Source organism: Dermacentor andersoni, chromosome 6, assembly GCF_023375885.2.
Source record: "Dermacentor andersoni chromosome 6, qqDerAnde1_hic_scaffold, whole genome shotgun sequence".
NCBI classification, from domain to species: Eukaryota; Metazoa; Arthropoda; class Arachnida; order Ixodida; family Ixodidae; genus Dermacentor; species Dermacentor andersoni.
The window spans coordinates 160,670,774-160,698,219 of record NC_092819.1 but is presented as its reverse complement, the minus strand read 5'-3'; the positions used below and the strand labels follow the sequence as shown (position 1 = coordinate 160,698,219).

The 27,446-nt window shown below is 48.9% G+C and overlaps 1 long non-coding RNA gene across 2 annotated transcripts in view; it reads right to left on the bottom strand.

The window, feature by feature from the left end:
* LOC140218847 (uncharacterized) overlaps positions 1-27,446 on the bottom strand; it is an 80,546-nt gene that overhangs the window by 11,413 nt on the left and 41,687 nt on the right. For both annotated transcript variants that reach the window (XR_011895035.1, XR_011895034.1), the window contains one exon: positions 20,731-20,923. This is a non-coding gene — a long non-coding RNA (uncharacterized lncRNA). The remainder of the gene's footprint in view (positions 1-20,730; positions 20,924-27,446) is intronic.

The window sequence follows — 27,446 nt, the reverse complement described above, 5'->3', positions numbered from 1 at the left end:
TCGTTGACAAAAAGCTACCCTTTATCGAACACGATATCCATCTCGGATTGAGTAAAATCGAGTATATCCTAGTAGAAGTCGTACTCAAAAAGCACAAGGGTAGGGCGCAGAGTATCTTATGCCTAAACATTTATAGCAGTCCCACCGATAAGAAACAAAGCTTTAGGGCACTTTTCAACAAGGCACTCGCAGTCGCAAAGAGCTCTCCACTCATCATCGGAGGGGACTTTCATGCCCCCTACCAAGCGTGGGGATACGCTTGGAATACAAAGAAAGGTGAGGGGTTATGGGACCTTGCCACGGACCTGGGACTGTGCCTCATCACCGATCCGGCTGTGGCACGTCCACGTGCAGCGACTCTACATCCTACCTAGCTTTTGTCAACAACTCGAAACAAGCTAGTCGGGAAAACTCGGGCACCGATCTAGGCAGCGACCACTATATCATACACATAGGTATAGGTATGCCGTAACAAGAGACTAGAACCTTTCGGTGCAGAGAGTGGGACTTTTTAGGAAAGTTAGAGCGAAGAGACTAGAATCGGAACCGATAGAAGCGGGCAGACAGTCCTTCCAGACCTGGATTAACCAGCTCGAAGAGGACCTCAGGGAGGCAGGCCACTAAAGAAATCAAGACCGAAAAAAACATAGAGAGCATAGACAGTAGGCTCGCGCATCTGATCGAGGCCAAACAATCCATCCTGCAAAGATGGAAAACGCAAAGACTGAAGCGAAAGCTTAGGAAAAAGATAGCGATGCTAAACAGACAGATCGAGGAGCATTCGAGAACGCTCGTGAAACAGCAGTGGGACGAAGCTTGCCACTTGGCAGACGGCAGAATCAAACATGGAGGCAGTTGGAACATCGTCAAACATCTATTGAACGAGAGCGACACTAAGTCACACAAGAGAACGGCAATTACAAAACTAGTACATCAAGTCAGCCAGTACACGACTCAGGAGGTAGTCATGAGACAGCTGGCGGACAAATATCTCCCGCTCAAACAACCGGGCGATATCGACGAACCGCGAATGGACCGCGATTTCACCGAGGGTGAGGTACGGGCCGCCCTCCATGGTCTCTCTAGTAGATCGGCAGCCGGACCGGATGGTATTACCAATAAACTCTTAATGAATCTAGACGATGAGTCGATCACTTTCTTGACGGATCATTTCACCGAGTTGTGGAGAAAGGGAGACTAACCGGAGCAATGGAAGATGGCCAACACCATCCTCATACCAAAACCAGGTAAACCGCTCCATCTGGATAACCTACGTCCTATTTCGCTTACATCGTGCATAGGTAAAGCTATGAAACACGTTATTCTCAACAGACTCACTAGATACGTCGAGCAAAATGACATACTCACGTATAACGTGATCGGTTTCGGCCCCGGACTTTCGACTCAGGACGTCATGCTCCTGATAAAACACCAGCTCATACACGTTAGCCCGGTGCACGCGAGAGCAATTCTGGGGCTAGACGTCGAAAAAGCTTTTGATCGCATAGAGCATAGAGCCATCGTCGAGGTTCTGTCCGAGCTGGGGTTGGGCGAGAGGCTATTCAGCGTAGTCAAGGCGTTTCTGCGCGGTAGGCAAGCATCCTCGCGCTAGGAGAACTAAAATCAAAGGTGATGAACCTGGGAAATAGGGGCACCCCGCAAGGGGCCGTACTTTCGCCCATGTTATTTAATCTAGCAATGACCAAAGTCGCGAGGAAACTGGAGAGTATAGAAGGTATACACTTTGCAATATACGCCGATGACATAACCATATGGAGCGCCAACAGTAACGTAGGCCAAACGGAGACCAGACTGCAGGAGAGCATACACGCCGTGGAAAGCACGCTAGGCGAGATGGGACTCAACTGTTCGGTAGCAAAGTCGGAGCTTTTGGTCCTAAAACATCGGCGCAGGGGTCGAAGACCCATGGGCTACGTCCCCGGGGAGGAACCCAAGATTATTTTACGCTGTCACGACGGATCCGCGATCAAGCAGGTGGAAAAGATTAGAGTTTTAGGCTTCCACATAGCAGCGGGAGGTACCAACCTCAATGCCATGCAACCCATTTCAAACAAGACGGACCAAGTCATTAGGTTACTAAGGAGAATCAGCAACAGACACACAGGCCTGGATGAGGACAGCGCTCTAAGGCTAGTGCACGCCTTCGCTCTCTGTCACTTCACCTACGTAGCAGATCTATTTAAATGGTCGCATGCCGAACTGAACAAGCTCAACACTATGATCAGAAAGTTAGTCAAGGCTACCCTAGGTATACCCATCAGCACCTCGAACGTCAAGCTCATGAACCTAGGCGTGCACAATACGATAGAAGAGATGGCGGAAGCGCAACAGATTGCGCAGCAGGAAAGACTGACGAAAACGCGAGCGGGCAGGCTTATACTCAAAGCGATAGGGACAGACCCCAATAGATCGATGAACCCGAATGAATCCGAGGTAGAATTGAGCGCGGACCTTAGAGACGCGATCAGAACCACCCCCCTCCCGAAAGCTTTGTTGAAAGAAATTGAACCGCTAGGACAACAGGCGGCCCTATGTAGACGCTGCCTGGGTCAAAAGCAAACATGCCTACACGGCCGTGGTAGTCGACAGCCGGGGGGAGGTACGGGACGCCGTCACCATCTTCACTAAGGATTCTAGGGTGGCGGAGCAAGCTGCGATTGCTCTAGCCATCAGGAACCGTAAATGGTCTTTCATCTATAGCAATTCCAAAGCAGCAATTAAGAGCTTTGACAAAGGCTATGTCGCTGGGACTGCGGCTAAATTTATCGACAACTATCAAAACTGAAATCCGATGGTTTCCTGCACATATGGGGCAAGTGGACGAGACTCGGCCCAACCTCAACGAGGTGACGAACGACCTGGCACGAGGATTGCTTACCGTGCCGGTCAGAACCGAACCGACGCAAACTACCATTCCGGGGAGCATAAAGATCACTTACTAACTAACAACGATATCACTAAATATTACTACTTGGGGCGTAGGCAATTCCCACTGCCACAAGTAAAATTGAACAGTGCTCAGGCAGTCACGCTACGTTTACTGCAAACCGGGACATATCCCACTCCGTATTTCATAAATAAAATTCACCCCGAAAGAGAAATTAGGAAAGAATGTAACGAGTGCGATGGCATTATTGACATCAGACACATGCTGGCTGGCTGTCCCGCGACTCTCGCCGACCCCGAAGAAAACTGGCTTTACTGGCTTAAGATGATATCAAGCTCTTCATATCAAGATCAAATACGGGCTGTCCAGAGGGTCCACGATGGCGCCATAAGGCTCGGCCTGGCGGTGCCGACGTAGACGCGGCCCGCTCGGTCTGAAAATACCGTTTTTGAACTTTAATAAAGTTTTGTGAATGAATGAATTCGTGGGAGTCGAACCATCGACGTTTGTTGTTAATGAAGGCGAAGTTAAGCCATATGTAATTACGGTAGAGTTTATTGGGGCACTCGAATCCATGACCTTTGGTGGGAGTCAAATCCAAGACGTTGCTTCCTGCTCAGCTTGTGACGAACGGTGTTCGTCACGTCGCGGCGTTTCTGCTGACGTGACCACTCGGGTCACGTGACATCTCCAGAGGCGCCACCGGATGTCGCCGCACTTCTTGCTGGCCTGGCCGCCATGCTTTCGCATTCCTCCACGTACGGATAACAGAGTGCTCTTTGAATTTTATTCGCGATAACATGAAGTCATCATTTGGTGTATCGTTTGCGTGAGGTCTTCGTGTATGCGTGGTACATTTCCTAAGTGTTTCTCTGCCATTTTATTGAAAGAAGGGTTCTTCTGCTGTGCGCTAATTTCAAAGAATAACTTTTAAAATTGGAAGTCCTTTCGCGTGAGTTGAACAATCTTCCAACGAATGGAACATCGTGGGATTTCTCTTTTACAAAAGGAGTTATGGAATTACTTCAAAGCTGCTGCAAAATGTAAGCCTTAGCCGACTAACCTGAACTTCATTTTATTTCTGCAAATTTAGGGAACGCATGAAGCAGCGACCGATAGCTTGATGAGCACTCCCTATTTATTCACGTCGCCTCACGGGCTCCAACATCGGAGCATTGTGTGTGGGGGGAAATACGTGCTAGACAGGCATGTCAGGAGCATCAGTAACGTGATTGTACAATGCTTATTGACTGCTAGTACCGATCACTGAAGAATAAAAACACAATTATAGAGTAGCTAAGGACGCATTTGTAGCTAGGAAAAACAGCCGCTACTTCGACTCTGGAACTAGCTGGATCACGGACATTCATGATCTGCTTCGGAAGATCATTACAGGGAAAGCCTGCGGCAAAGTACATGAATAAATAGAAAGATTCCACATTTAGATTCTACGTTCTTGTTTAGAGGATTGTTTCGACGCCGTAAGGTGGGCGGGTAATAAGTTTGCACAAGAGGCAGCGTTCAATGGTTGAATCATGTTGTGCTAGAGCTCCCAACAAAGGTTCGCTTTGCCGGCATGCGGCTGAAGCTGGGCGACGAACGAATTCGCCGGGCCCGACGACGGGTCGTGTTCGGTTTACATCCGGTGGCGCCGCCGGAGCGCTGCCGTTGAACCACTTCACCAGGATCGCCTGATGCAGGTGCCTCTCGTCCATTCGTCGAAATTCGCACAGCAACCCGCGGTGGGTCCTGATTGGAGGTACGAGCCGATGGAAACTGCATCGACTCCTGTGGTTATAAAAGCCCGAACCACGGGACGACGACGAGGACGGCAAGCAGAGGCGTGCTCCCGTTTCTCACCGCACGCTTTAGTGCCAGTCCATTATGCCCCGGCCTCTGAGCCGCTCATGTAACGCCCTTGTACATAGTCCATGTAAATGTTTCGTTTAATCACCGTCGCCTTGGATCCTCCTTCGCAATAGTGGCGGCAGCGTTGACACGTCTCCGTCACAACAGTTGGTTGGCAGCTGCGGGATCGACCGGCGTCAGCTACCCCGGCGCGGTGAGTGCCTGACGTTTTCCCCCCCAGTTCACCAGACTTCTCTAGCACAGGTTATCGTAGTATAGAGTAGGGCTGTGTGAAGCACTGTGGAGAGCTTTCATTGTTTCAGACCTATTGAGAGTTTTGAAACCAAAGCTAGTGCCGAGGGAATAAACAAGACAGTGTAAAGAATTGCTTCCGCGTGTCACGCTAGTAGCTCGATAGTAGTGAAAGGCAAGGTAATTCTAACAAGGGCAAACGGCAAGAGGCCACTGTGAACAATGGAGAACTTTCGGGTAAAGGAACTCATCGAAATTTGTGAGGAGCTAGGCCTTACCGTAGGCCGTGCGAAACGAAAGCAAGCCATTCTTGATATCATGAAGAACGAGAACGTTACTGCTGAGGAGGCCAATGAGGCCTGGGCTGCGATCAAAGAGCGCCGTGAGCGCGAGCTCGAGGAGGCCGAGAGGCTGTAGCGTATACGTAAAGAGGAGGCTGAGAAGCAGGAGCGTATACGTAAAGTGGAAGCCGATAGAAAAGAGCGGCTCGCCACAAAGAGGTTGGAGTTAGAGCTTGGGCAGTCCTCGCCGGCGGTAGCTTCTACGACAGTTCAGGCGAGCGGTCAAAGAATTCGGGACCAACTGCCGCCGTTCGTAATTGGCGAAGACATGGCAAAGTATCTCGTCAAGTTCGAGCACGTTTCTGGACGAAACGACATCGATAGGTCTCTTTGGGCACAGAACCTGTTAGCTATGCTTCCTGGGGAGGCATCTGACGTGATAACGTGTCTGTCAAAGGAGGCGTTTGAGAGGCACGATGATGTCAAAGAGGCTCTATTGCGGAAGTATAGATTATCACCCGAGGCTTTCCGGCAAAGGTTCAGGTTCGCAAAAAAAGGCAGTGAGTCGCACATCGACTTTGCATTCCGCCTTCAGGCTGATTTGATTGAATGGCTTAAGGGCGAAGAAGTTTATGACGATCGAGATAAAGTGGTAGAGTGCGTAGCATTGGAGCAATTCTACCGCTGCATCGAAGATGACGTCAGGCTCTGGCTGCAGGATAAGCTTCAAGAAGTAAAGCTGAACAAGGCCGCAGAGCTAGCTGAGGAGTACTATATCCGCCGAAGCTTGCATAATAGGGCCGTGCGAGTGGAAAAAGCAGAGAGGAAGGGCGCTTTTACAAAGCCCGATGAAAGGAAACCGTTTGCGTACCGCAGTTTTCGGAAGGACTCATCTCCTCCTAAAGAGACTGTGAGGAAAGAGTTATATGAATCGCAAAAATCAAACAATGATGCCAAGCAGCGAGCGGATGCCGCACGTGCATTTAAGACGCGGAAGCCGCTAATCTGCTACAACTGCAAAAAGGAAGGGCACATCGCGGCAAACTGTAAACAGAAGGTTGCTTTTGCAACGATTCGAGAAACAGAAAAGAACATGCGGTTCTTAGAACCCTATATGCAGGCGATAAGCGTTAACGGAAAAAAATGACGAGCACTCCGGGACTCGGCAGCCACTATGGACGTGGTCCACTCTTCACTAGTTCCTCCAAACGACTTCACAGGAGAATGCGCGTGGATAAGGCAGGTTGCTGAGGAGCAGTGTGCTTGCTTACCGATCACTACGGTGATCCTTGAAGGCACTTTTGGTAAGCTTAATACCGAAGCGGCCGTGTCTGCAGCCCTTCCAGAGCATTTTCCTTATCTTTTCTCTAATAGCTCGGAGCAGCTCCTAAAAGAACAGGGAAAATCGTTCTTTGCCAGCTTGGCGTGCATGGCCCTCACGCGATCGCAAGCGCGGAAGCTTACGCAGAAACTTGATACTGCCCCAGAGAGTGAGACAAAAACAGCGGCCGAGCAGCGTAACCCGAGCAGTCAGTCGACAGGGCTGGAGAACTCCCGCAATAGTGCAGTCGGGCCGTCTGCTGCGGAAGAGGGTTGCATCGTCCCCACCGGCGGAGAAACCGAACCGGCACCGTTGGGCTACTGAACGTTGACCGAGCGACGTTCATTCAAGAACAGCAAGGGGATATCTTGATAAAGGACTTGCTTGATAATGTGAAACTGGGAGCAGCGAGAAAGAATGTTTCATTCCATGAGAAATCTGGCTTGTGGTACTGCAGTTATACGGATTTACAGGGTCGTTAGTATGAGCAGCTTTTAATCCCTTTAAAGTATCGCCGTCAACTACTGGACCTCGCGCACGCGAACGCGTGGGCAGGGCATCTCGACTTGCCCAAGAGTACTACTGGCCTCGTTGTTGGAGGGACATTGAAGAGTTTGTGCGCTCTTGCGATACATGTCAAAGGGTCGGCAAGAGTACTGACAAATGGAAGGCACCAATGAAGTTGGTACCAGTCATAACTGAGCCTTTCCGTCGGCTGGTAATCGTAATAGTAGGGCCACTGCCCGAGTCCGAGAACGGATGTCGATACATTTTAACTGCCCTGTGTGTCGCAACGAAGTTTCCAAAAGCGGTGCCACTCAGAGAGCTCAATTCTCCTCAGGTCGTTGACGCGCTCCTTTCTATATTCGCTCGAGTCGGATTTCCTTCGGAAATTCAATGTGATAATGGTAGCGTCTTCACTAGCTGCCTAACCTCTATTTTCCTGGAAAGGTGCGGAAGCAAAGTGTTCCACAGTTCGATCAATCACCCGCAATCGAATCCAATAGAGTGAATGCATTCAGTGTTGAAACGAATAATTAGAGCTCTTTGCTTTGAGTTGAAACGTGATTGGGAAGCATGCGTTCCAGCCGCAATGTTCGCTTTGAGATCTGCTCCTCACGAGAGTGCGGGCTTCAGCCCAGCGGAGCTTGTATACGGTCGGAGTTTAAGAACCCCGCTGCGCATGCTACGAGAGGCGTGGGAAGGCTACGATGAGGACCCAAATGTAGTTGTGTACGTTCTTAACTTGCTTCAGAGGCTCGGAAGAACTAAAGACCTTGTCGAAAGCCACCTTAAGGCTGCACAGGCATTGTCAAAGGCGTACTACGACCGGTCAGCAAGGAAGCGTAATTTTGAAGTGGGTAGCCAAGTGATGTTACTGCGGCCTTCTAAGAAAAATAAACTCCAGGTTCATTGGGAAGGGCCAGTGAAGGTTGTATCGAAGCTTTCTGATACAATCTACGAAGGGAAACTAGGCAAACGACCGAACAAAATCTACCACAGCAATTTGATGAAACCATACATTCAGCGTCACGCAGTGGTGAACGTAGTTTTGAGTGTTCAGGACGAGGAGCGTACGGAAATCCTGACCACTGCGGACATTAAGGAAGGTGGTCCGAATGTCCTGCTGGAACAAGTAAAGTTAGAACCTCGTCTAAGCGAAGCCCGAAAGGGGGACTTGAAAATAATTCTTTCTGAGTTTGAAGAGGTCTTTTACGATCGGCCCGGAAAGACGACGCTAATTAAGCACGGCATTGAACTAACGTGCGAAGAGCCGATACGTAGTAAGCCGCATCGTTGTTCTCCCGTACAGAAACGGATTATAGCGGAGGAGATTCAGCGCATGTGTGACCTAGGAGTCATTGTGCCGAGTGAGAGCGACTACACCTCGCCTGTAATACTAGTCCAAGTACCGGGAAAGGATCCGAGGCCGTGCATCGGTTATCGACGCCTCAATGCGATAACCCGAGATCAGACCTATCCGATACCGAACCTCGAGGAAAGGGTGGAGGCGGTATCAAAGTCGAATTGCATATCCACACTAGACCTTGTGCGAGGCTATTGGCAGGTCCCCCTCACAGAACGGGCCAGTCGCTACGCTGCGTTCGTTTCCCCGAGCGGAACATTCCGCCCCGTCATTTTGAGTTTTGGACTCAAAAACGCGCCGTATTGTTTCACCAGTCTAATGGATCAAGTGCTTCATGGCCTGTCTGAGTACGCACTCCCTTACCTCGATGATGTCGCCATCTTTTCAAACACTTGGGTCGAACATCTGGCGCACTTACGAGTCGTGCTGAGCAGGCTGAACGAAGCAGGTCTTACGGTAAAACCTGTGAAGTGTCACCTTGGTTGCGCCGAAGTGACTTATCTGGGGCATGTGGTGGGGCGCGGCCGAAGAAGACCGTCTGAAATCAAAGTAGCTGCGGTTGTGAACTACCCCCGACCAACCACCAAGTCCGAGATGAGGGCCTTCTTAGGCTTGGCTGGATATTACCAGCATTACGTGAAAGGTTACTCTGCGCTTGCTTGTCCTCTAACTGACGCACTTAGAAAGTCTGAGCCAGTGAAGGTGCAATGGGACACGGCAAAAGAGAACGCATTTAAAATACTGAAACAAACCTTGAGCAAAAAAGTAGTTCTACTTGCGCCAGACTTTTCAAAAGGTTTTTTGATCCAGGGCGATGCGAGCGACCGTGGTATGGGAGCGGTGCTATGCCAAGAGGATGATAACGGCCATGAACGGCCAGTTTTGTACTTTAGCCGTAAACTAACTTGCAGAGAAGAGGCTTACAGCACCTCTGAAAAGGAATGCGCCTGCGTCGTGTGGGCCGTGCAGAAATTGGCCGGCTACGTTGCCGGTTCCAAGTTTCTGGTGGAGACCGACCACTGCCCACTGACTTGGTTAAATAATATGTCGTCTAAAAGCGGCCGGTTGTTAAGATGGAGTATGACGCTCCAGCAGCACAATCTTGTCGTTCGCTATAAGAAAGGAAAGTTGAACGCGAACGCAGACGCATTGAGCCGTGCGTTCTAAACAGTGCTGCCTTCGAACTCCTCGTGACTTGCATTTCGTTACTTCACGAAACGCCAATGGTGTTGTTATTAGCTGAGGGCAAAATTTAGACACCTCATTTGCAGCCTCAGCTTAGTGTTTTCTGACCAAGTGATCCCAAGATAACCAAAATTTTGTTTTGTATCATAATCATTACGTGTCATGTAGTGACACATTGTTTGTGCCGCGCTTGAGAGTTCCGTATACCACATGTGTCTCTTGTCGAAGAGGGAACTAAATTGGGACAGAGACAAAGCTAGAACCATTTCGATACGTTTGAGTCTGGTATTCTGATGGGTGACAAAACGGCACTTGCTCGTGTTGGGGGTTGCCTGTTGTCGGTCGGTTCTCGGATGCTGCAGAACTAACCCTGACCGGTTCCGAGAAGGAAGCCTGTCGGAGCTGCCAAATAAAGCTGGTCGAGACACTTGGGCGACAAGCCGGTGAACGAGTGACCCTGGCCTGGCGAGTGGGGCCTGTTCACGGGAAGGAGCGTGGAGCCACCTATTCCCCGGAACACGGAGGGGAACCTGGATGGGCCTGGCCAACAAGCGCACCCGGCATCCGAGCCACGAGGCAGCAGCTTGTCTTCGTGGCGCATGTTCTGGCGGCGGGGGTGCTGTTGTGCTAGAGCTCCCAACAAAGGTTCGCTTTGCGGGCATGCGGCTGAAGCTGAGCGCTGTACGAATTCGCCGGGCCCGACGACGGGTCGTGTTCGGTTTACATTCGGTGGCGCCGCCGGAGCGGCGCCGTTGAACCACTTCACCGGGATCACCTGATGCAGGTGCCTCTCGTCCATTCGTCGAAATTCGCACAGCAACCCGCGGTGGGTCTTGATTGGAGGTTCGAGCCGATGGCAACTGCATCGACTCCTGTGGTTATAAAAGCCCGAACCACGGGACGACGACGAGGACAGCAAGCAGAGGCGTGCTCCCGTTTCTCACCGCACGCTTTAGTGCCAGTCCATTATGCCCCAGCCTCTGAGCCGTTCATGTAACGCCCTTGTACATACTGCACATAAATGTTTCGTTTAATCACCGTCGCCTTGGATCCTCCTTCGCAACAGTGGCGGCAGCGTTGAGACGTCTCCGTCACAACAATCTATAGACTACCTTGTGGAATAGGCAGATTAGTACATTTAACCTGCGGTATTGCAATGTAGAAGGAGATAGCTATGATTTATGTTAGCTACGCTCTCGTGTCGGTTCTACACTCTCAGCACGGTAACATTTATTAAAGGGTACATTATCAGAAATTCGTGCACCTTTTTTTTTATAAGTTAAACATTATCCTTTACAAGGTTAACTTCTCTTAAAGGTAAGTAGTCGTCACTTCATCTAGAAGTTACAATCACCTTTAACACTTTACCCTTTAGTATAGGCAAACAGTATTCAGCGCATTTGCAAAAATATAGAGGTTACCTTCTACAGTATACCAGTTGAACTAATAAAATGTTTACACAAAGAAGCTTGGAGGAGAACCGAGATGGACACCGCGCTGCGCATGCTCTGTAGAGCCGGTGTCGCCTAGCAACGGGCACACGGCTCTTCTATCTTTCGGGCTTCTTTCTAGTGTGTTCCATAAAAGCCCGTTGCTCTGCGCATGCTCCGCCCAGGCAGTTGTCGCCTAGCAACAGATGTGCGCCTCTTCCTTCTTGGGCGCTTCTTTCTGCTTGCGCCTCTTTCTTCTTACACGCTTCTACTGCGGCCGTGCTAGGCAGCCTACAATCATGCACGGAGAAATGTGAGCCCTCGCGGAGGACGCCACTAGGCCAATCCTTTTCGGACGCTGCATTTACACGCGCTTGCGCTTCGAAATAGTTCTTGCGTCCACCTCGTGCGATTTCCAGGGCAAAGTGTGTCCCTGTGTCTCTCTCAGCCTAAGGGGAAAAAAAAAAAGATGAAACTCTACCGAGAAAATCACTTGCACCGCATGACTGTGTTTGAGACATGCATGTCATCATTAAATCCATATTAACTGTCTATGTAAAAAGTTGTACTGCAGTCAGGAAGCAAGAAAACAAAAGGTTAAGTATATGAGATTGCAGGCACTAAAACATGAATTGGACACTTCTGTTGATATCCACCTTGGACACTACAGAAAAACGACGCTCCACTACAGACGCTCCCAATTCACTGTAGCAAATGCAAAAAATACACTATGTTTTGGCTTATATGTATTTGTATTTAGACATATTGTGCACGAAGATATTGTGCATGCCTATACTAAAGGTTAAAGGGTTAAAGGTTATTGTAACATCTAGTTGAAGCGCAAGCTTGCTTATCTTTAATCGAAGTTAATTTTGTAAATGTTAAAGTTTAACTTGTAAAATAAAGGTGCTCAAATTTCTGATAATGCACCTCTTTAATAAATGTTACCGTGCTAAGAGTGTAGAACCGACACGAGAGCGTAGCTAACATAAATCATAGCTCGCTCCTTCTACATTGCAATACCGCAGGTTAAATGTACTAATCTGCTTAATCCACAAGGTAGTCTATAGACTCAACCATTGAACGCTGCGTCTTGTGCAACCTTATTAGCCGTACACCTTACGGCGTCAAAACAATCCTCTAAACAAGAACGTAGAATCTAAAAGTCGAATCTTTCTATTTATTCATGTACTTTGCCACAGGCTTTCCCTGTAGTGATCTTCCGAAGCAGATCATGAATGTCCGTGATCAAGCTAGTTCCAGAGTCGAAGTAGCGGCCGTTTTTCCTAACTACAAATGCGTCCTTAGCTACTCTATAATTGTGTTTTTATTCTTCAGTGATTGGTACTAGCAATCAATAAGCGCTGTACAATCACGTTACTGATGCTCCTGACATACCTCTCTCGCATATATTTCCCCCCACGCACAATGCTCCGATGTCGGAGCCCGTGAGGCGACGTTAATAAATAGGGAGTGCTCATCAAGCTATTGGTCGCTGCTTCATGCCTTCCCTAAATTTGCAGAAATAAAATGAAGCTCAAGTTAGTCTGCTAAGGCTTACATTTTGCAGCAGCTTTGAAGTAATTCTGTTACTCCTTTTGTAAAACAGGAATCCCACGATATTTCATTAGTTGCAAGATTGTTCGACTCACGCGAAAAGACTTCCAATTTTAAAAGTTATTCTTTGAAGTTAGCCTTCAGCAGAAGAACCCTTCTTTCAATAAAATGGCTGAGAAACACTTACGAAATGTATCACGCATACACGAAGACCTCACGCGAACGATACACCAAATGATGACTTCATGATATCGAGAATAAAATTCAAAGGGCACTCTGTTACCCCTATGTTGATGAATGCGAAAGCATGGCGGCCAGGCCAGCAAGAAGTGCGGCGACATCCGGTGGCACCTCTGGAGAAGTCACGTGACCCGAGCGGTCACGTCAGCAAAAACGCCGCGACGTGACAAACACCGTTCGTCACAAGCTGAGCAGGAAGCAACGTCTTGGATTTGACTCCCACCAAAGGTCATGGATTCGAGTGCCCCAATAAACTCTACCGTAATTAGATATGGCTTAACTTCGCCTTCATTAACACCAAACGTCGAAGGTTCGACTCCCAACAATGTTCATTGGTTTCACTGCCACACATATTCGAGGCTTTTCAGCCGTTTTGGACCATCAGTGGTCAAGCCTACGACACCGGATTTTCAGTCTCATGAGCCATTTAATGCTATCGCATTAAAAAGCTACTCACGAACTCCCCTCATATCTACCAAGAACTAAATAGGCTCGCTGAATAGGGCTTTCGTGTCGCCCACCGTAGAAAAGCGTGGCATTGCCTTTAGTCGTGTCGTCACCCCCTATTTCGCTCTTCAATAGTTAAGATAACTTGCCCAAGCAAATTTACATAATAAAAATTGCAAATGAGCCAACACACGTACACCTTGGCTCCGCATGGCGGCAACTGCAGCAAACAATTCAAGGGGCACTTAGTTATCCCTACGGGGATTAATACGAAAGCAGATTGGCCACGTCAGCAGAAGCGCGGCCACGTTTGGTGGCACCACTGGCGGACTCACGTGACAAGAGAGGCACGTCAGCAGAAGCGCCGCGACGTGACCAATGCTTTCGACACAACGTGCTCACAATGCAATGTCGTGGATTCGACTCCCACGAAAGGTCGAGGATACGACTACCACAAAGGTCGTGGGTTCAAGTGCCCTGATTAACAATATGTTAGCTAAGTGTACAATAATTGACTTCGCCCTAATTAACACAAGGAGTCGTGGGTCTGACATCCTTCATTAACTCGATCTTAATTAACTTTGCATGAACACCAAAGGCAGTGCGTGCGACTCCTACAAGCGGTCATGTGTTCGTGTGCCCTAATTAACTTCGCCTGAATAAACACCATAGGTCGTGGGTGCCACTGCTACCAATGGTCATGGCTTCGAGTGCCCTAATTCGCCTTATTTAACATCGAAGATCGTGGGTTTCAGTCTTACAAACGATCATGGGTTCGAGTGCCCTAATTCGCCACAATTAACAGCAAAGGTTGTGGGTGCGACTTCTACCAATGGTCATGGCTTAGAATGCCCCTATTAGCTTCGCCTTAACACCAGAGGACGTGGGCGCTTCTCTTACGAATGGTCATAGAGTCGAGAGCTGTAATGAAATTCGTGTAAATAACGTATTAATGCCAAACATCGTGCGTGCGACTCATACTAATAGCCGTGGGTTCGAGTGAGCTAATTAACATCGCCTTAATTAAAACCAAAGGTCGTAGGTTCGACATAGGTGGAGGGTTGTTAGCATTTCTAGACCATCGGTGGTCGCAGCGTCAACGCTCGATTTCCCACCTCATGAACCCTCCAATACTCTCGCATTATTAATGCATGGAGCATTGTGAGGACACTCAACTCTCAAGCGGCCCCTGATGTGTTTCCGCTATGGCTTTCTCGTCTCCTGTAATCCAGCTTGCAAGTGCAGCTAGGCGCCGGTGGCTGTCGGTGTTGTTGGAGATTATTCAGCGATGGCGTGAGTGTTGAACTGCTAACACCAACTAACGGCGGGTTGATTCAGGCGTAAAACGGAGGGATTGGGATCGGTGAGCTGCGCCGAGACGTTTCGCGGGAGCGTCCCGAGAAAAGCTTCAAGGCAGGGCACCGGGATGGATGAATTGGATCGTTCGATGGCGACACCGCATGCGTGATTATACATGCGAATAATTAGGCCTTGGCGTGCAGCATGAGGGCGAACATATTCGCACGTGAAGACTCGGGCTTGCTCAACTTGTCGCGCCGCATTCGGCATGTTCTATTGCCAACAATTCTGCGGGGTAGATTGGTACGTAAGAGCCTCAATAAATTCCCCTTGTGATTGTCCGCGCTACTGTGTTGTCGTTCCTTTGTCCCAAGAGCGCACCTTCGTTTGTTTTTGCTTGGCTTTCGAAGACTGCACAATATACATATTCCAAAAGGCATACAGTTGAGTTTATTGTAGTCCTTGTATATTTCATTAGCACGATTGCCAATCCCACTCTTCTCTGTTCGTGCTGGCTGTCTCAGTGAGTATGGTGAAATTCTACCAACTAGCGCAAATTTTAATACTTACGAAATCTGTGAGAACTGGTTCGTTTGCTATATTTTCTATATCTAGCTGGAAGCTATCGTAAACGCTCGAGCGGAACGTGGCGTACACGTCTCCCAATTCGTACGAAACCATGTGAACACCTAGCAGCAACCGTCGCATCTGAAGCCCTTCGCGCCAGCGCATCAGCTATAAAGTTCACTTCAAAGTTTAATAATTTGAAAGCATTACATGTACCCTGAAGCGAAAAGTTTCATATGCACCGTTAACATCGAATTGCAAAAAAGCACAATTGACCAAGTGATGACGTCATGCTCTTGGCACTGAACCTGCTGCGGCTCGCACTGCAAAATGCCACAGTCAACTAGTCATGGCATCAGACTTGGCCGTGGCGCACACCCAAAAATTCATCATCATCAGCCTGGCTACGCCCACTGCAGGGCAAAGGCCTCTCCCATACTTCAACTACCCCGGTCATGTGCTTATTGTGGCCATGTTGTCCCGGCAAACTTCTTAATCTCATCCGTCCAGCTGAATTTCTGCCGCACTGTGCTACGCTTCCCTTCTCTTGGAATTCAGTCACTACCCTTAATGGCCATCGGTTATCTTCCCTCCTCATTACATGCCCTGCGCATGCCCATTTCTTTTTCTTGTTTTCAATTAAGATGTTATTAACTCGCGTTTTTTCCCTCACCCAATCTGTTCTTTTCTTATCCCCCCCCCCCCAACGTTACACCCATCATTGTTCTTTCCATATAGCTCATTGCGTCGTCCTCAATTTAAGCAGAACCCTTTTCGTACGCCTCCCGGTTTCAGCCCCATAGGTGAGCACTGGTAAGACACAGCTGTTATACACTTTTCTCTTGAGGGATAATGGCTACCTGCTGTTCATGATCTGAGAATGCCTTCCAAACGCACCCCAGCCCATTTGTATTGTTCTGATTATTTCGGTGTCACGATCCGGATCCGCCGTCATTACCTGCCTTAAGTAGATGTATTCCCTTACCACTTCCAATGCCTCGCTACCTCGCTACTGCTGTTCTCTTCCAAGATTGTTAAAGATTACTTTAGTTTTCTGCAGATCAATTTTTAGACCCACAATTCTGCTTTGCTTCTCCCGGTCAGCGAGCATGCATTGCAATTGGTCCCCTGAGTTACTAAGCAAGGCAATATCATCAGCAAATCGCAAGTTACTAAAGTATTCTCCATTAACTCTTATCCCCAATTCTTCCCAATCCAGGCCTCCGAATACCTCCTGTAAACACGCTGTAAATAGCATTGGTGAGATCGAATCCCCCTGCCTGACGCCCTTCTTTATAGGGATTTTGTTGCTTTCATTATGCAGGACTACGGTGGCTGTGGAGCCGCTATAGATATCTTACGGTATTTTTACGTACGGCTCGTCTACACCCTGATTTCCTAGTACCTGCATGACGGCAGAGGTTTCGACTGAATCGAACGCTTTCTCGTAATCAATGAAAGCTATATATGCTATCTACATTTATAGCTATACATGTGCTTTCTACATTTCACTCCCGTTAAAGCAAGAGCTGTACGAAGGTCAGTTTGCTCGCTGCTACTGCCACGATTTCTCACTTCAGCGTTTTTCAGTGAGTTTCCATCGTCATTGAGAGAAATGTGTTCATGTTTACTTGTGCACACATGTAAGCGTACTTGTTAATTTAGTTACTAAACAAATGTTTACAAGTTTATACGGCTGAGAAAACTACTATCCTTACTTCGTATAGCTATCTACTAATTTGTTATCACAATCAATGCTTCGCGTTTCAGGCGGAACTACGACACCTATTTTTTTCTTCACCCCAGTCGACGCGACAAATGCGCGGATGGAGCAAGAGCCATTTCAATGTCGGGCACGTCGACCGCGTTGGCCGGATCTGGTTATGTTGGCAGTGCAAGTGCTTCGAAGTATAGACAATACTGTTCACGCCAACGTGGTGCGAGTACACACCTGCTCATGCCATGTCGGACTATACATGTGCCTTAACCGAGTGATTTTTTTTCTCTGACTTTCATTAGTTCGAATTTTTTGTTTGCTATAATTCGAATTTTTGTACCATCCCCACGAAATCCGAATGAGAGCTTTTACTGTATGTGCTTGTATTGGCAGGAATGGCGAAAGCTCGCTTGTGGACAACATTTAACTGATGAATTTGCAGAACACAGTTTCAACTGACAGCATCACAGAGTCGAGGTCGCACATGCGACGACGCACATCACGATGGGCGAATGTGAAATGCACTCGCGGCCTCTACCAATTTTTTCGGCAGCGCTCGAGTTGTAAAATAACCTATTTGTTTTGCTGTTCAAATGTGTTTGTCTGGCATGCCCGATAATGCAGATGTTTTTGTGACCCTGTCCGTGTCTGAAAACAATTCTCAGTCAGCGACTATATTTACTTTCCGCACGCAACCTGAAGAACCAAACAGCGACAATGCACACGCATTCGGTGTGGACCGCACACCGCTGACAAGCAACCGGAGCAAATGGCTTCTCCGTCTCCTAGGCAACCCCTGGCACCCGCTGAATTGTTTGCTCACTCACTCCGCACTGCCCTCAACACTCTCCCCTCCGCCGGTGCACCTTCTTCAAAAGTGCACTCGTTGATTCGCTTGTCTGTGGGATTTTCCAGCAGCCACACTGTAACCAGTAATTCATCTTGTGCGGCTGCACTTACGCGGTAGATGTATACACTGAGTTCTATGGGAAAATAAACGGGAGTCAGAAAATAATGAGATATATCCGGTCCTGCACTATAAGCGGTCGGAGCTGTAACAGCAGCCTCTCAATAGCATTTAAGCCAACAATGCATGCACCTGGTGATTTAGCAGACACGGTGCAAATCTCAGACCATAACTTTTTAATTTTTTTGTGTATTGCAGCTGCCACTTTATTTAGGAAATCAGGCCAGGGAGCTAAGCTGGCTCTCTAAGATCTGAGATCTGTGCACTTTTTGGCAAGCAGTGGCAGCATATATTTTTTTTGACAATAAGAATGCTTATAGTACAAGTCAGTTCTGAGGAAGAAAGTTCATGAAAGAGTTAAATGCAAAACGAGACAGGATGACGCATTTCAGGCGCTGAATCGACAGCTGCAGTCACCACCGGTGCTTTCACACTTCCACGAAGACGCGGAGACGGAAATCCGCAGTGAGCAGGTAGCGTAACCCATGGTGCCGTGCTAGTTCAGAGGAAGAACGGAGTTGAAAGCCTCATAGCTTATGGTAGTCGGTCACTGTCAAAAGCGGAAGAGAATTATTCTACGAAGGAGAAATAATGCCTTGCAATCATTTGAGCTACCGCGAAATTGTGGCGTTATCTATACGACAGGCACTTTATTAGTGACAAGCGACCACCACGCCTTGTGTTGGCTGGCAAACTGAAAGGATGCTTCAGGTCCCCTAGCCCCATAGAGTCTCCACAGTCCAGAAATTCGAAATCACCATGGGGTATGAGTCCGCGAGAAAGCATTCTGAGACCGACTGCCTACCACGCGTTCCTAATCACCCTCCATCTCAAGACGAACTGGATGTCGACACCTTCCTAGAAACCATAATTGTACACGACTACGCCGAACGGCAACGGGCAGACCCGGAGTTACGACGCCTTGTAGAAAATACTTAGAAGGCAAGATCGACGTTGTCCCTCGGGTATTTCAGCATGGGCTATCTTCGTTTTGCTTGCACAACGACGTTCTCGTAAAAAGAACTTCTTCCCAGTCCGCGCAACTACATTCTCGTTGTGCTAGCAGCACTAACCCCGGTCGTGGCGGCCCCATTTCGATGGAGGCGAAATACGAAAGCACCCGTGTCCCGTGCATTGAGGGCACGTTAATGACATGCCCCCAATGCGTGGCCAAATGATGATCAAAATTAATCCAGGGTCCTCCACAGCGGCGTGCTTCATAATCAAATTGCGGTTTGGGCACGTACAATCCCAGAATTCAATTCAGCAGCACTCCAGCCAGAAGTCTTGCACTTCCTGCACGACGATGAGACAGCCGGGCACGTCGCATCGTGACGCAGAACCAGTGAAGGCGGAGCTTAGCCCCGATCGCTCGGCGAACGAACTGAGGAGGAAAAGCATGGCTAGGGAGGAGGGTAACTTGTAGTAGCTTGTAGCTCCATTAATACGTCGCGCTTCACTTAAATTGTGGTGCGAATGTTCTACTTAAGCTGTACCCTACGCGTCTACAAAATTTGTCCGAACCGTTTCAGGATTGGAGAGATCGTATCTCCCTACCTGACTCCTCTATTTATTGGGATTTTGTTGCTTTCTTTATGGAGGACTACGGTGGCTGTGGACCCTCTATATATATCTTTCAATATTTTTACATACGGCTCGTCTACACCCTGATTCCGTAATGCCTCCATATCTGCTGAGGTTTCGACTGATCAAACGCTTTCTCGTAATCAATGAAAGCTATATAAAAGCGTTGGTTACGTTTCCGCGCATTTCTCTATCACCTGATTGATAGTGTGAATGTGGTCTATTGTTGAGTAGCCTTTGCGGAATTCTGCCTGGTCCTTTGGTTGACAGAAGTCTAAGGTGTTCCTCATTCTATTTGCGATTACCTTAGTAAATACTTTGTAGGCAACGGACAGTAAGCTGATCGGTCTATAACTATTCAAGTCTTTGGCGTCCCCTTTCTTATGGATTAGGATTATGTTGGCGTTCTTGAAAGATTTCGGTACGCTCTAGGTAATCAGGCATTGCGTCCACAGGGTGGCCAGTTCCTCTGGAACAATCCGCCCACACTCCTTCAACAAATCTGCGGTTACCTGATCCTCCCTTGCTGCCTTCCCCCACTTTGGATAGCTCCCAAGGCTTTCTTCATTTCTTCCGGCGTTACTTAGGGGATGTCAAATCCCTCTAGACTATTCCCTCTTCCATAATTGTCGTGGGCGTCACAGGTACTGTATAAATCTCTATAGAACTCCTCAGCCACTTGAACTATATTATCCATATTAACAATGACACTGCCGGCTTTGTTTCTTAACGCATACATCTGATTATTGCCTATTCCCAGTTTCTTCTTCACTGCTTTTACACTTCCTGCGTTCCTGAGAGCAAAGGAACAACGTTCAACGCTACAACGAACGCTAGAACGTTCCGTTGCGCAACTGTGCTTTGGCCGTTTCCCACCACATCTGAATTGTTCATAGCTCTTACCCTTTCCCTGTATTATCTGCCTTGCACTGTTTTCTTTGGTCTGTCGTTTTGTGTGGAAGTTATATCTTTGAATTGTAATAATTAGCGCATTTCATTGCTTTCTTCTGTTTTGACCAACAGTGTTTTGTTGCTTTAATTGTGACCCATTCCTGTATGAACCTGTAAAAAGGCTTACAGTATTGCTAAATAAAATAAAAATAACCCTTTCCACACGCTAGAGCGATGCGATAGATAATTGAAGCTGAGTATCCCCAAAAATATCTATGCTGCGAGGCCAAATTGCAACGGCAATAATCAAACATTTAAACGTAATTGTTACGCAATTTGCAGCGGTCAATGTAAGAAAGACTTCATTACCCCACTTATTGATGTGGCACTTGTTGGGTACGGCAGGACTGGAGAAGGCTCACCATCCAGCTGGAGAACTGCGCAACGTACGCCGCTAGTTCTGGGAGGTAGGTGACTGTGAGAGATGATGATGGGCCAGCATGGGTATTCTCATCTGCCGGCTTCACAGTGAGACTAACGTTCACTTCATCAGCGTGAATGACTGAAAAGGTAGGAAATATTTGTTATTTACTTGAGTTGTACAAACGTTTCTAAGAACAGAAGGAGAGACAGTTTCAATGGACACAGGTTTTCAGTGTGAAAGAAACACTTTTGACAAGATAAAATCTTTTTTGCGGTAGACAGCTGTTTTGTAAAATTTATAAAGCTATAGAGAAATGAAAGTGGACAAAATTAAATGGTCTCCAATCCACCATGTGAAGCTGTTTGGTCCGAAAGGCTGTAAACGACAACTAGTACAATTAATTGCGACGTAGCTTGAAATGATTCACACTGCGACATTCACATGCAAGTTCCATAATTATTAGCCTATGCCATTTCAATGGCCTGCAATTTGACTTGCGCCGTTACTTCCTGAGCCTACAACATGTGGACCAGCGAGACGTGAATTGCACTTAACCACACTCTGGCCGCGCCTCGTGTGCCCGATACTCTTCAAGAGTCCTCATTACACACACCCTTCGCATAGCACTGTCACAACTCAAACCATTTGGTAGGCGGGTCATTCTTTTACATACCAAAGTGCACTTACATGAGTCCCTGCTTTGTATGCTACAGTTGCTACCCAGAAACTGCAGCTTATGAAATCGTACTGTTTTCCGGGAAACGCTTGCGGCGAACGCTATGCGTGAACGCTAGCTTTCTGGTCCTTTTGCGCAGAAATACAACTGACCAGCTAACACAATGCGCGAATATCTGTTCGAAGCCGTCAAGGAGGTGGAGGTGGAAGGCGCCTGGAGGTGAAGATAATCACGTGCGGCGGAGGTGCGCTGGGTTGCCCGTGACCTCATCTGCCTGTTTCTGCAGGTTTTGTTTGCGATACGGACATACCGGGTTCGTCTCCTGATAACATCGTCCTCGCGTGCTATATGCTGCGTGTGCGAGTGAAAGCGTGCGACGCTGAGCCAACGATCATGGCTCAATCTCGCGTGCGCAAGGGAGGACAACAGGGGGAAGCACGCCGTGTTTCCACTGAGTGGGAGGGGGGGGGGGGGGCGGTCTGCTGCGTCGGCTGGTGTGTAAATGGTACGGCTGCGCGCACCCCGTCTTTCATAGGATGTGCGATGTGGTCAGTGTAGGCGTTTAGGCGCACCGAGGGCCAATAGTTTCGTGCGCGCTATAGCACCCACGCGATTTCACATCACATGCGTTCACGAAGTGAAGCGTCACTAACTGATTTTTCATCTACATGGCCGGCGCCGCGGTAGCGCGGAGGCGAGCGCTATCTGTTGGTGCAGAAAGAAACTCAACGGCGCACGCTACGTGTGCCCTTGCAGTGTTTGCCTATGGCAACGACAGACCCTTGGGAAATAGTCTTATAGGGTTTCACTGTAGAAATTCACCGACAATTGCGGTACTCCCCAAGGCGAAATTTGAGCGCAGCTGTATACATGTTTTCATTTCGCGGTATACTGGGTGGCGTGGACAATCTTTCTCGTGCAGCACGTTGGAAACGAAGCGAAGTGTGACGCGACTGCCTCGCTAACCAGGGGATCGCGAAAGTCAGCGCGTGGTTGAGGCGTGGGCGCGTATCACAGCAGCCCCCGGCGGCATATCTACCAGACGACGCGCGCTACTGTGGCGCCACCACGTAGCCACCGTCGCCGCACTATGCTTTTCTTCTCACGCTTTCGCAATACCTCCTCCGCTTTCCGGCTCATGGTACCACTGATTGTCGTGTTCATATAGGAGGTTGTGGCCAAGTACTGCACCAGGGTGGCCAATCCTGCTCTGGTGAGGGAGGGCGTTACCGGTTCTGGTCACCGGGATCAGGCCACACTCCAGGCCTGTTTATGCAATTTTATCAACACGCGGATTTTTTTCTTTTTTTTAATCCGGTGGAAAATTGCGCGGCACCGGGATTCGAACCACGGACCTCTTGCACGCGAGGCGGGTGTTCTACCTCTACGCCACCGCTGCATAGGCCGCCATCGGAATATGAACCTGGCAACGTTTAACGCGAGAACGTTATCTAGTGAGGCGAGTCTAGCAGTGCTATTGGAGGAATTAGAGGGCAGAAAATGGGATATAATAGGGCTCAGTGAAGTTAGGAGGCCAAAAGAAGCATATACAGTGCTAAAAAGTGGGCACGTCCTGTGCTACCGGGGCTTAGCGGAGAGACGAGAACTAGGAGTCGGATTCCTGATTAATAAGAACATAGCTGGTAACATACAGGAATTCTATAGCATTAACGAGAGGGTGGCAGGTCTTGTGGTAAAACTTAATAAGAGGTACAAAATGAAGGTTGTACAGGTCTACGCCCCTACATCCAGTCATGATGACCAGGAAGTCGAAAGCTTCTATGAAGACGTGGAATCAGCGATGGGTAAAGTCAAAACAAAATACAGTATACTGATGGGCGACTTCAATGCCAAGGTAGGCAAGAAGCAGGCTGGAGACAAGGCAGTGGGGGAATATGGCATAGGCACTAGGAATAGCAGGGGAGAGTTATTAGTAGAGTTTGCGGAACAGAATAATATGCGGATAATGAATACCTTCTTCCGCAAGCGAGATAGCCGAAAGTGGACGTGGAGGAGCCCGAACGACGAGACTAGAAATGAAATAGGCTTCATACTCTGCGCTAACCCAGGCATCATACAAGATGTGGACCTGCTCAGCAAGGTGCGCTGCAGTGACCATAGGATGGTAAGAACTCGAATTAGCCTAGACCTGAGGAGGGAACGGAAGAAACTGGTACATAAGAAGCCGATCAATGAGTTAGCGGTAAGAGGGAAAATAGAGGAATTACAGATCAAGCTACAGAACAGGTATTCGGCTTTGACTCAGGAAGAGGACCTTAGTGCTGAAGCAATGAACGACAATCTTGTGGGCATCATTAAGGAGTGTGCCATAGAAGTCGGTGGTAACTCCGTTAGACAGGATACCAGTAAGCTATCACAGGAGACGAAAGATCTGATCAAGAAACGCCAGTGTATGAAAGCCTCTAACCCTACAGCTAGAATAGAACTGGCAGAACTTTCGAAGTTAATCAACAAGCGTAAGACAGCTGACATAAGGAAGTATAATATGGATAGAATTGAACATGCTCTCAGGAACGGAGGAAGCCTAAAAGCAGTGAAGAAGAAACTAGGAATTGGCAAGAATCAAATGTATGCGTTAAGCGACAAAGCAGGCAATATCATTACTAATATGGATGAGATAGTTCAAGTGGCTGAGGTCTTCTATAGAGATTTATACAGTACCAGTGGCACCCACGACGATAATGAAAGAGAGAATAGTCTAGAGGAATTTGAAATCCCACAGGTAACACCGGAAGAAGTAAAGAAAGCCTTGGGAGCTATGCAAAGGGGGAAGGCAGCTGGGGAGGATCAGGTAACAGCAGATTTGTTGAAGGATGGTGGGCAGATAGTTCTAGAGAAACTGGCCACCCTGTATACGAAATGCCTCATGACTTCGAGGGTACCGGAATCTTGGAAAAACGCTAACATTATCCTAGTCCATAAGAAAGGGGACGCCAAAGACCTGAAAAATTATAGACCGATCAGTTTACTGTCCGTTGCCTACAAAGTATTTACTAAGGTAATTGCAAATAGAATCAGGAACACCTTAGACTTCCGTCAACCAAAGGACCAGGCAGGATTCCGTAAAGGCTACTCAACAATAGACCATATTCACACTATCAATCAGGTGATAGAAAAATGTGCGGAATATAACCAACCTTTATATATAGCTTTCATTGATTACGAGAAAGCGTTTGATTCAGTCGAAACCTCAGCAGTCATGGAGGCATTGCGGAATCAGGGTGTAGACGAGCCATATGTAAAAATACTGAAAGACATCTATAGCGGCTCCACAGCCACCGTAGTCCTCCATAAAGAAAGCAACAAAATCCCAATAAAGAAAGGCGTCAGGCAGGGAGATACGATATCTCCGATGCTATTCACAGCGTGTTTACAGGAGGTATTCAGAGACCTGGATTGGGAAGAATTGGGGATAAGAGTTAATGGAGAATACCTTAGTAACTTGCGATTCGCTGATGATATTGCCTTGCTCAGTAACTCAGGGGACCAACTGCAATGCATGCTCACTGACCTAGAGAGGCAAAGCCGAAGGGTGGGTCTAAAAATTAATCTGCAGAAAACTAAAGTAATGTTTAACAGTCTCGGAAGGGAACAGCAGTTTTCAATAGGTAGTGAGGCATTGGAAGTGGTAAGGGAATACATCTACTTAGGACAGGTAGTGACTGCGGATCCGGATCATGAGACTGAAATAATCAGAAGAATAAGAATGGGATGGGGTGCGTTTGGCAGGCATTCTCAGATCTTGAACAGCAGGTTGCCATTATCCCTCAAGAGAAAAGTGTATGATAGCTGTGTCTTACCAGTACTCACCTACGGGGAAGAAACCTGGAGGCTTACGAAAAGGGTTCTACTCAAATTGAGGACGACGCAACGAGCTATGGAAAGAAGAATGATAGGTGTTACGTTAAGGGATAAGAAAAGAGCAGATTGGGTGAGGGAACAAACGCGAGTTAATGATATCTTAGTTGAAATCAAGAAAAAGAAATGGACATGGGCAGGACATGTAATGAGGAGGGAAGATAACCGATGGTCATTAAGAGTTACGGAATGGATTCCAAGGGAAGGAAAGCGGGGCAGAGGGCGGCAGAAAGTTAGGTGGGCGGATGAAATTAAGAAGTTTGCAGGGACAACATGGCCACAATTAGCACATGACCGGGGTAGTTGGAGAAGTATGGGAGAGGCCTTTGCCCTGCAGTGGGCATAACCAGGCTGATGATGATGATGATGATGGTACCACTGAACCCTTATCTCCGTTTTTCTCAACGCATCTTACATACCCCGTTCCGACCCATGTTCGCTTTTATCTTTCGCCTTGCTCGTTCGCTTGGTTGTTGCTCGTTCGTTTGCTCGTACGCTCGCCGCAGCAACAGTTGACACTGGAGGGAGCTGTTCCCCCAACGTCAGCATTACGCGTGTGTTGCACTACCAAATGTGCCATGGTGGTGGCTGTGTCTACGTCCACATTCTTGGTACTTATGTATCCATTAGAGAACAACGAAACTGCTAGATAGCACTATTAGAGGCCGTTTTTCGCGGAAGATATGATAGGCTGCGTGCCGTTCTGAAGTCTCGGGCCAAGATGGTTTTCGCTTCGCCCGGAGAGCGCCCGCCACGCGTTCGCCACCGTCGCCATGCCAGTTTGAGCCTGGTGACACTCGGCCCTGCATCCCTCGACGAACTCCGTGCAAGGGAGGACCTGGAACTTCGTGCCACTCGTATGCTGGCCCAGTGGCTCAGTCAACGGGCCACCCCCATTGATCTCCCTGAGGATCCCCCCCGCCTACTACCGCTTCGAAGCCTCTCCAGGACGGCCCCCAGTACAGGAGCCCCAAGCTTCGGTCTCGCTTCCACCCTCCGATGACGAGGACATGAATATGTCCAGCTCCCGGAAACGCGCCCACGAAAGAGAGCGAGGACGCGGGGCCAACCGGGCGACGTAAGCAGCCGTCGAGCTCTCCCCCCTGCCCGGAGCAGCACACGGCAGCCAGCTGCCACGTGCAGCAACCGGACCCCGGCAGCGCCATTTCCCCACACTCGGGCAAAACAGCCGCCACCTCCTCTCCGCCTGCCGCCCAAGACGGAGGCCCTCCAAAAAGGGCGAGTGCCACTTCTAGACATCCCGCCGAGTCTACAGCCGCCTCCTCCGCGTCCCCTCCGAGCAAGGGTGCGCCCGGCACCATCCTCGACGCGCCGTCTGCTCCTGATGGTGGCGCGTCCCCTGCAGCGTCTGCTAGCGAACCAGCTGCAAACGAAAGCGCTACCGACGCGATGGAGCTGACGGACGCAACACCCACTGTTTCGTCACATCAGGGCCCTGATAACCCTGCGGCGCGGTTTCTGAAGGACCCATCATACCAGCCTGCTTCGCGGCCGAAGCCAAAGGGGAAGAAGAAGCAGAAGAAGAGGAAGGAGCCTGCCCATGTTTCCCGTTCATCTCCCGGGGCAACGGACGACTCGCGGCGCCCACCCGCTACCCTGGTCACGCCCAGCGTGCCTACAGCCGCAGTACAGAGAGCAACGCCATCCGCCCGCGAGTCCACCACGTACGACTTCACGCTGGTGCAGTCAAAGAGGGACCGGCGGCGTGCACGAGCCCTGGAGATTGCTGCACTCCCGGTTGACCCTGCGGTCGTCGGTATGGTGTTCTTCCGTCCCTCGGCGCCCGGTGGAACCTTCCGAGGAGCACCGCGCCTCTCACTCGCTGCAACTCTCTTCGCGGCCCGGTGTTGCAGTGGTTCGTGTTAACCATAAACGCAACATCGTGGTAGCCGATACTACCACCCGGGAGTGCCTGGAGGAGCTGCTGGCAGTCACTGAGCTGCACGGAATCCCAGTGACTGCCCGACTGCCAGCTGAGCGCGGCAAGAGCACCGGCTTCCTGCACGGGGTGGTCGGTTTACCCGCGGACACAGACCTGCTGGGAGCCATCGAGTCGAGCGTTCCCCATGCTATCGGCAACGAGGG